Below are 9,547 nucleotides of genomic sequence, written 5' to 3' on the forward strand. Positions count from 1 at the left end.
CCTCTGCCAGAGTCTCTGTCTCTCTCTCTCTCTGTCTCTCAAGAATAAATAAATAAAATCTTAAAAAAAATACAAATGTTTCTTAGCCCATTCCAATACAAGTTTCCATCCATTTTCTCTGGATAATTTTTTTTCATAAAGTTTATCACCTCTTAAAATATTATAAAGTACATATATTAATCATTTTTAACACCCACCTGCATTTGCACCAACAAACCAGAACATATTTCATTAGTGCAGAAATTGTTTTTTGTATACATTAATACGCACATAGTAGAAGCAAAGTAAATATTAACTGAGTGATAAAGAATGGATTAATTAAAAAATAAAGTATGTATTTACATTTGCCATAAGGTAAAACATTCATAAACTTGGTATAAGCCAAGAGAAGTAAACAATCTTTAAATATTACATAATGAACAATTAAAAGTACTAATTCTGGTTATGTTTGAGATCTTATTTGGCAAAACATATATTATAACTTCTTTTAAGCACTTATTGAATAGAGATATGACAGTCAATAAATTATTATAGCTGCTTAGAGACCAAAATTATAGAAATTTGTTAAAAATGTTCGAAGTGCTTGTTTTGTTATAATGCAAAGAGGAGTCTTTAGAGTTTTAGTTTTTTTGAAATGGAAAGAATTGTTTTAGAAGAGTTACAATCCCTTTTCACTGAAATTATTTGAAAAATAATTTACTTTACATATTTCAATGTGTTTAATGCACAGGTCTACCTGAACTTTTGAACCTTAAGATTCTCTAGGACAAAACGCCTATTGCTAAAAAATAAAGTGTAAAAGTCATGATCAAGTCTCAGAATATACAGTAAAAATGTCTGGTTAAGCATTACGGTGGAATTGTTGTAATAACACTAAATTGATTATAATTTTCAAGTGTGAGAAAATAACATTTAACAATATAATAAAAATGAATAGCTACCCACCATAGATGTTTTCTGAAATAGCTATTTGGGTACTCTCAGATACATAATTTAAAAAAAAAATGAGCAGTGTACATACTGCTACCCAATGATCCAAAAGCAAAATAGCAACAGGGCTAAATAGTTTTTTCTGGCTAAAATGGCTTCTATTTTCATTTATAAAACATACATGTTTTATTTTAATTGGCTAAACCTTTCATAAAATTACACTATATTCAATTAAAATGAGAACATAGTTGAAAGAGACATAAAGATGAGAATTAAAACAGTGGTTTCTAGTCAAGATTTTATTTTTTAGTGTAAGACCGTGAAAAATTAACTTCCATGGAATTCATAATCTTGCTTTGTAAAGTGCAAAGATCAGGTTATATATGCCTAGGATTCCTCCTATCTTTTGGAAGATAGTCTTTATCCATGGGTCCTGGCTCACAGCTCCCAAGCCTTTGGAATTTCCTGACAAGACACTGCAATGGGACCTTCTTTTGTTGTGATATTTTATCTCTTGTGCCCAGTTTCTGGAGTTGCTTCAGAGCCACAACAATGAAATGGGTGTCTTGTTATTCACAACATACCTTTTCTGCCATAGCAGGATATATGACAATGAAGTGACTTTTGGATAAGTATAGGGGCTGGTTGCCAAGGGAATCAATCAAGAATAGGGGGTTGGAACTTTCAAGTTAACCATCTGATTTCTGGGGATTCTGAGAAGGGGGTTGGAAATCAAAACAATCACTAATGTGAAATCACATGCTACCTCTGGGTAGATATTGTCAGAATTGCCTTGACTTGTAAGACATCCAGTTGGTGTTTCTAGCATCTTTGGAGATGGTGGTGGTGGTGGTGGGGGTGGTGTGTGTAGGGGGGGATCCTTATTTATGTTGGAATTGGGTGCAGAACCAAAAATAACAGCTAACCTTTCTGAGTCTCATTTTATAAATCTATGAATGTATGATTTGGACTAAAATCACCCCTGCAGTATGTATCAACGCTACTATCTAAAACTAAAAAAGCAACTGTATCTTTCCAATATTTAAGAACTTTGGGTTTTGACAGTAGATTAGCAATCATTTTGAAGGTTTTTATAATTTGATTCTTAGAAAAATGACACAATTTTGGAGTGCTAGTAACTAACGTCCACAACTTCAAACACTGTTATTTAATTCATATGATCTATATGAAAATACTCTTAATAGGACATGTAGTTATGGGGCCCCTGGGTGGCTCAGTCAGTTAAGCGACCAACTCTTGATTTGGGCAAAGATCATGAGCTCAGGGTCCTGAGACCAAGCCCCAAGTGGGGTTCCGAGCGGATCACAGGGAGTCTGCTTCTCTTCCCTCTCTCTCCCTCTCTTTCTGTGCCTCCCTCAGCTCCCAATACACTCTTTCTTCCTCTGGAACAAATACATAACTCTTTAAAAAGAAAAAAAAATAAAAGATAAAGAAATAAAGAAGATGTGGTTGTTTGGTAATAAATGACACAACTTTTATTCAATGTCTGTCACAGATAAAATTCCATGCGGAGTGCCTTACAGTCTTAGTATTGTCTTCAGGACAGCACAGTGAGGCAGTGTACATATGGCACATTTATTAGATGAGGAAATGTAGAAACTTAGTCACTTGATTTTACACAAAATGTGAGCATATTGTAAATGGAAATTCAATCTAAATTTTAGATTCCAAAACCTATTGACTATAATTGATCTACCCAAATCATTCTTTAATTGGAATAGAGTAAAAAAGCTGATTTTAAAGAAATGTCTATTTCCATTAGAAAAAAATGTATTATATAAAAAGTAAGTTAAAACTATTGTTTTAAAAATAAATATAACCTTAGTTGTATTTGGACATGAGGGGATATAATCAAAAGTAATTTGGGGTAGTGTGTGGGATAGATTCAAGAGGATGGTAAACTTGAAGTGAATTGGCCTGGTCAAGTTCCTGATGAATGATGGATGTGTGTCATTATGCATTCTTCCAAACCTACAGAATTTACAGCACCAAGGGTGAACCCTAAGGTAACATCTGGACTTTGGGTGATGATGATGTGTCAAGGTAGGTTCATCTTTGGTAATTAAAAAAAAGAAAAGAGAAGAAAAGAAAAGAGAAGAGAAGAAAAGAAAGAAAGAAAAGAAAAAAAAGAAAAGAAAAGAAAAGAAAAGAAAAGAAAAGAAAAGAAAAGAAAAGAAAAGAAAGAAAAGAAATAATAGTACTATCCAGTGAATGACGTTAATGGAAGAGACTATGCATGTTTTTTTTGGGAGGGCAAGTCTGTATGCAAAGTCTCTCAATCTTATTGTGAATCTAAAAGTGCTTTAAAGAGGTAAAGACTTTGTTTAAAAAAATTCCTAATGATTTTATGAAAAAAATATAGAAAACATAGTTTGAAATATGTTCAAAATTATATAAAACCTACTATAAACATGCCTGTAAGGTACATGCTTTTGTTTTTATAACAGAAAGCATTCAGTAAAGTAAAATATAGTTAATTTAGAACCAAACAAAATAAAATAAAACTAGTTTTCTCTCTCATTTCATTCAAGATTAAAAACAAATCATCCACTTAAGCAGTATCTATTGGTGACTAGTCTGTCATTCACCAACAGCCATACAGAAACTCCAGTACACAGACATGCTTTACGTTTTTGCTTGTCACATTTGCAATGTCCTCAACAGCCAACCCAGTGCACATGGCAGAGCGTGTAATCTCTGTGTGTGGATATTCACCTCTGAGTGTGGATAAAGGGAGAAAACTATGGCAAGCAGTTTGCAAACAACCTATCACAGTTGCCTACAAAACCTAAAGAGCATCACAGAACTCTACTTCTTTATACCTTTTGGAAGTCCACATTTCTATGTGCACTTTAGGAAACAATCCTGATGTTGCAGGCTCAGGAATCTTCAAGAGTTTCAATTCTTATATTCATATGCTTTCTTAATTTATATGCATTTTTTTTTCATTCCTAGGTTTCTAGGACACTCACCAGTATCTGCTCACCAGGTCAGATTAGCGTGTCATCAGTATTACAGAGCAATGTGATGTTTTGTGAAATGGAAACATATTATCATGGAGAGCAGAAGAGTCAACATTGCCTTGAGGCGACACAGTGAAGCTATTGCTGTCCTGACCATGAGGTGGCAAAGTTGTATTAATCCTCCTGACTGATGAAAGAAAAACATTTGCCAAATCATTGCCACAAGCTGCGGCTATTTTTCTGCTCCAGGAGAGTCCAGCATCTGCCATTGCCCATTCGTTTCCTGCAGAGGTAGGTGGGTGGACCACAGAAAGTTTGGCCTCTTCATGCCATTTCCATACTGATGTGAAATACGGGCGAGGTTTACACGCAACCTGAAGTCCAGAGGTGTTAACTCTCCAAGGGAGGCTCTTTGAACCAAGACAAAAGATGGTAGGGAGCTCAGCAGATAAATTCTGTCTCCTTTCTCCTTCCTATTGCTCTTCTGAGATGTGCTATATAGATGAAGTTTGTCTGAAGACATTTTTGAGGCAAAAAGACACATCTGTGTATCTGTTCACATCTTGTGAAGCAGTAGACTCCATGGTAACAAATCACCTTGCGTTTCGTCCATCATTCCCTGCCTCATTTTTCCTTGTCCTCACTCTCATTGACCTGAATTTTCATCTCTCAAATAAAACATCAGTGATTTATTTTTGCCTCAGGCTGAGTTTCCTGGATCCTTGGGATATTGTCAATTTAAAAAATGTGAAAGCTGGGAAGAGACCAAAGGTTGCCCAATAATTATGTCTCCATGTCACAAGCATGGCATGTTTTCGGTTCAAAATGGATTTCCTTTTTGTCTTTCACAGAGTTCAAGAACTGGCCATCTGTTTTGTGAGACACACTTTCCTTATACCCCAAATATGTTATCGATACTCAACTCCTTAAGCCCATCTCACCTACTCCTGCTCTGTACTGAATCCTATCACATCACCATTTGAAACTTTCCTCTTTCTAATCCAGAAAAATCTTGTGATTTCAAAATTTGTTCTGAGTCAATGGAAGCAACAATTAACACGAATTAGCCAGACAGGTTAAGCAAGAATGATTTCAAAACAGGTTCAAGACAGGTAGACATTGATTGCTTACAATATCAATATCCATATGTTTTAATCAACTATATATACATATATAGCTGGAGAAAATAATATTTATTTTAATTATTAATAATCCAAAATTCAATATTTGATATTCTGATTTAGGTAATATTTAATAGGATAGTCAACATCTGTTATTAACCATATGAGTGGGGGAAAAAACAGGTCCTTCAACTATGTAATGTATTATTGGATCTTATTTTGATCTAAATTAGTCAGTGGAACAACAGTTGTACCTATTATCCAGAGTATCTCTTAGTCATGAATTATCAGACTACCTTCTTATATATATAGTTGATCCTTGAATAACGTGGGGAGTTAGGAGTGCGACTCACACACAGTAAAAAATATCGGTATGACTTTTGACTCCTTCAGAAACATAAACACTAATAGCCTACTAGTGATGGAAGCCTTACCAATACCAGAGTCAATTAATACATATTTTGTATGTATCATATACTATATTCTTAAAAGAAAGTAAGTTAGAGAAAAAAAGTCAAGAAAATCATTTTCAAAAGAGAATACATTTACAGTACTGTATTTATATTTTAAAAATCCACAGATAAATGGATACATGCAGTCCAAATCTGTTTTTCAAGGGTCAATTGTACTGTGAAATAAGAATAAAAACTGTGAAATAAATTGTGTCAGACCACCGTGTTGTGTAAATTACCACTTTTAAACAGCTTCATTGATGAATAGTTGACATAAGATAAACTACATATATTTAAAGTAAGCAATTTGATAAATTTTACATATGTTTACACCTAAAAAACCATCATCACGATCAAGATAATGAATTTAGTAATCGATGCCCAACGTTTCCTAATGCCACTTTGTATCCCTTCACTGAGATTTATAATCCCCCCACAGGAAACCAATGATGCACTTTATAGCTATACATTAGTTTGTATTTTCTAAAATTTTCAATAAAAGGGAAAATTGACTATATACACTTTTTGTCTGGAGTCTTTTGCAAAATAAAATTATTTTGAAATTTATCTATATCCTTGCCTATACCGGTAGTTCATTTTTCAAAATCTGAATAGCATTCCATTGTATGAATATGTCATACATTTTTTTAATCCTTTCATTGGTTATAGAATTTCAGAGTAATTCCATCTTTGAGGTATAACAAATGATACTGCTATAAACAATTGTTTGCATGTCTTTGTATGAAAATATTTTATTTCCCTTGGGTAGAAACTTAGGAGTGGAATTGCCAGATCATATGGTAGATGGTCTTGTCTTTTGTAAGGAACTTAAAAATGTTTTCCGAAGTGATGTGACAATTCCATTTCTGCCACCAATCTTACTGATAACATAAATAGTCAATTAACACCTATCTTGTATATTATATGAATTAGATGCTGTCTTCTCAAAGTAAGATAAGCTAGAGAAAATAAAATATTATTAAGAAAATCATAGAAAATTATTTTCAAGAGAAAATACATTTACAGTACTGTATTTATCAGAAAAAAAATCTGTGTGTAAGCAGAACTGCACAGTTTAAAGCCGGGTAGAGGCATCACCTGTAAGCTCTGTAAAATTTGCAACACTGCACTTGAGGGAATACTTCTTTGTTTTTGTTTGTTTGTTTGTTTGTTTTTAGAGTAGGGAGAAAGGGTGTTAGCTTTAACTAGTACACACAGTATAAGTGATCGTTGTGTCTCAAAGGCGACAAGGTTATCCTGTTGTGAGTGACGGCTCTTTTGATTCTCTTCTAAATTCGTTAGTCCCACTCTGGGTAAATTCATAAAAGTAAAGGAAGAACAGTCTAGCAGCAGTCCAACAGAATTGCTCAATCACCAAGGCGATTCACAAAAGGACAAGGATTATGACTACCCATGGTAGCTTGTTCCCATTTTCCCTTTTGGGTAGCAATGCCAGAGAATGTGAGGGAAAACAGACAAAGAGCCACAGGCTTTATTACCTGCAATCATCAATAAACATTGGGAAAAGCAATAGATGTGTGCTCTGTAAGAACTCTGAAGCATGTGACCATCCTTTATTGACATTTTTTCTTTTTTTTTTCAATTGATTTGGATATTAAGAGAACAAGCTACTCTAATCTCCTTCCAGAATCTTCACCCAATTTTGACCTAGTTAGTTATGAATAGCTCTGCTTTTAATAATACTTTACTAGATTTAATATTTTCTCATTATACTGTAGAGTCCATTGTCAGAGAAGCGAGGAGGGTTTCATGGCAGTTTCAGCTTTCTTTAAAATCATAACATTGTCTTGGTTGGGCAATGGCTGTCTTTTGCTTATCTCATTTTTTGTAAAAGACAGAAGCCAATGTTCTCTGTTTTTCCTTATTTTAGAGTCATGAAAAATAAGAGCAAATGAATACCACTGGTTCTTTCCTGCTCTTCATTTTATAATTGTCTTCCACGATTGTAGAAAGTCAGAAATGTAGAAAGTCACACTGATGGTGCTTGAAAAGTATTCTGTTGTTAATTTTAACCAAGCAAAAATGTTGCACCCCAATAAAGGACAGGTAAGAAAGTATTTATATAACAGAAACTTTGGCAAAAATGGGTGGAACGATTCTCTCCTTTCTAAGGCTGCACTATCATGCAGAGCCCTATGTCATTCTCATTAGAAGACTTTCCACTAGAGGATGATTAGTTCTGACAAGGTTTTTTCCTTCTATTTCAGAGACAAAATCAAACCTGCTGAAGCCACATGTATTCACTCTGTCCACAGAAGAGAAAAAAATATTTTCACCAAAATTCAGCCTGCGAAACTGAATCTCTACTGTGAATAGATATTGCAAACCAGAGTTTTGCAATATATTTACTCTTCTTTAGAGAAAAGTCATCTGGCTGGGTTGGGATCTGAGTGGGTCCTTTATATAGCACCTGTTAAGAACTCCTACAAGTAAATGCCTGAAGGACAGGAGAACCTGGTGGACATTGACTAGGTGTCTATTTTGAGCTACCTGCCACCATCTGTACATCGTGTTAGGGGTCCTTATTCCTCACAGTTTATTTATTTATTTTTTTCCGATGCAAACACACGAGGGTTTATTTACAAACTGGTGCTTGGGTCCAAGTGCACCCGACACAGCGGAGCAGGGACTTGGACCTTCCTCACAGTTTATATGCCATTCCGTATTTCTTAAATCACTTGAGACATGGGTATACATCACTCCTGGAACAAATTTTTTTTCTGTTTCTTCCTTCTGGATGCTTTCCTCCCAAGTGCTGCTGACTCTTTACTCATGGCACATCAGTTTTATTTTATGAAGCCTTGACGATCAACATCTGGACCTTTTAAAGTTGAGCTGTGCAGTGCTGATACATTCTTAGACACTTTATTCAGATTCCTATCTTGAGCTGAATGTGAGTGATCGTGTGCAGGGAAAACAAAGGGGGATGAGGAAGACAGTAGTAGGAGAGAAAATTATTTGGAGAAATAAATGGCATTTAGTGAATAACTTTGAAGTAATTTAAGTAGTTTGCCATCCATTGTATTTTATTTAATCATTGCAGCTACTCCATGAGCAAGATATGTGCCTGATATCAATTCTTACCAAGAAGAAAAAAGAAGCTCAATTATGTCTGGTAACTGATCTAGAGTCATACAACAAGTTACTAACAAAACAGAGATTTGCACATAGCTTTATTTGTGCAAACAACATTCCACGATGCTGCCCCATATAGAGTGTTGCTGTATTTCATAAAGATTTACATCAATTACCTTCTGTTATTACATTTAATTGGCCCCTTCCCACCATTAGTCAACCTCCCAACCTAAAGAACTGAGGAACGGTGGAGTACAAAATTTATAGTAAACTCCATTTTGTACCAATATCTTAATTTTGCTCTTTATGCATACCACCGGAATCTAGAAATCTCTTTAACAGAGCAATTCCTATGCTCATCCAAAATATGGGATACTAATATTATATAGCAGTAGAAGATCAGTAGAGTTTGAGCCAGTTTAAGAAAACAGAAATGGATTTGCTCATATCACAGACTATATGGCTAAGTTTTAGAACAAGCTTTTGATAGTGGAAAAGTACTTACAGATGTGATTTCGGTAGTATCCTAAAATAGTCTAGTCTGGGAACACTGCCTCATTAAACGTTTGGCTCATAGCTAAAATTTTTACATCTTTTTTTTCCCCCTCCATTTGTTTTGTTTTTTTGTTTGTTTGTTTGTTTTTTTTCTCTACGCAGACTCCTGTGCCATGGCCTAGACTCTATGAGCCTGGCATTGAAGGGAGGCTTAGGGAGAATTATACCTACCCGTGTATAGTCCTACAGAGCAGGACTCCAATCCAGGCTCCCCAGACCAGCCCCTAAGCTGCCGCAGGGCTGGGAGGACCCGGAGAAATAGCGACAAGTAAACACGGAGCCTTATCCCCCAACCTGGCAGGAAAGTGCAGGGACCACCTGTCCTGGGTAGCTGGTAGGCTGATCATATAGAATTATAATACCAGTGTGTCTGGGAATTTTCATAATTTAATACATCAGTATTGAGGCA

General features: G+C 35.1%; 1 long non-coding RNA gene across 1 annotated transcript; it reads left to right on the plus strand.

Annotated features, from left to right (window-relative positions):
• The first annotated feature begins 1,636 nt into the window (after positions 1-1,636).
• LOC144323981 (uncharacterized) lies at positions 1,637-8,621 on the plus strand. Its single transcript, XR_013389373.1, has 4 exons — positions 1,637-1,730; positions 3,907-4,205; positions 7,716-7,980; positions 8,552-8,621. It is a non-coding gene; the product is annotated as an uncharacterized LOC144323981 (long non-coding RNA).
• Positions 8,622-9,547: the final 926 nt, after the last annotated feature.

The sequence above is a fragment of the Canis aureus genome, chromosome 1 (assembly GCF_053574225.1).
Source record: "Canis aureus isolate CA01 chromosome 1, VMU_Caureus_v.1.0, whole genome shotgun sequence".
NCBI classification, from domain to species: Eukaryota; Metazoa; Chordata; class Mammalia; order Carnivora; family Canidae; genus Canis; species Canis aureus.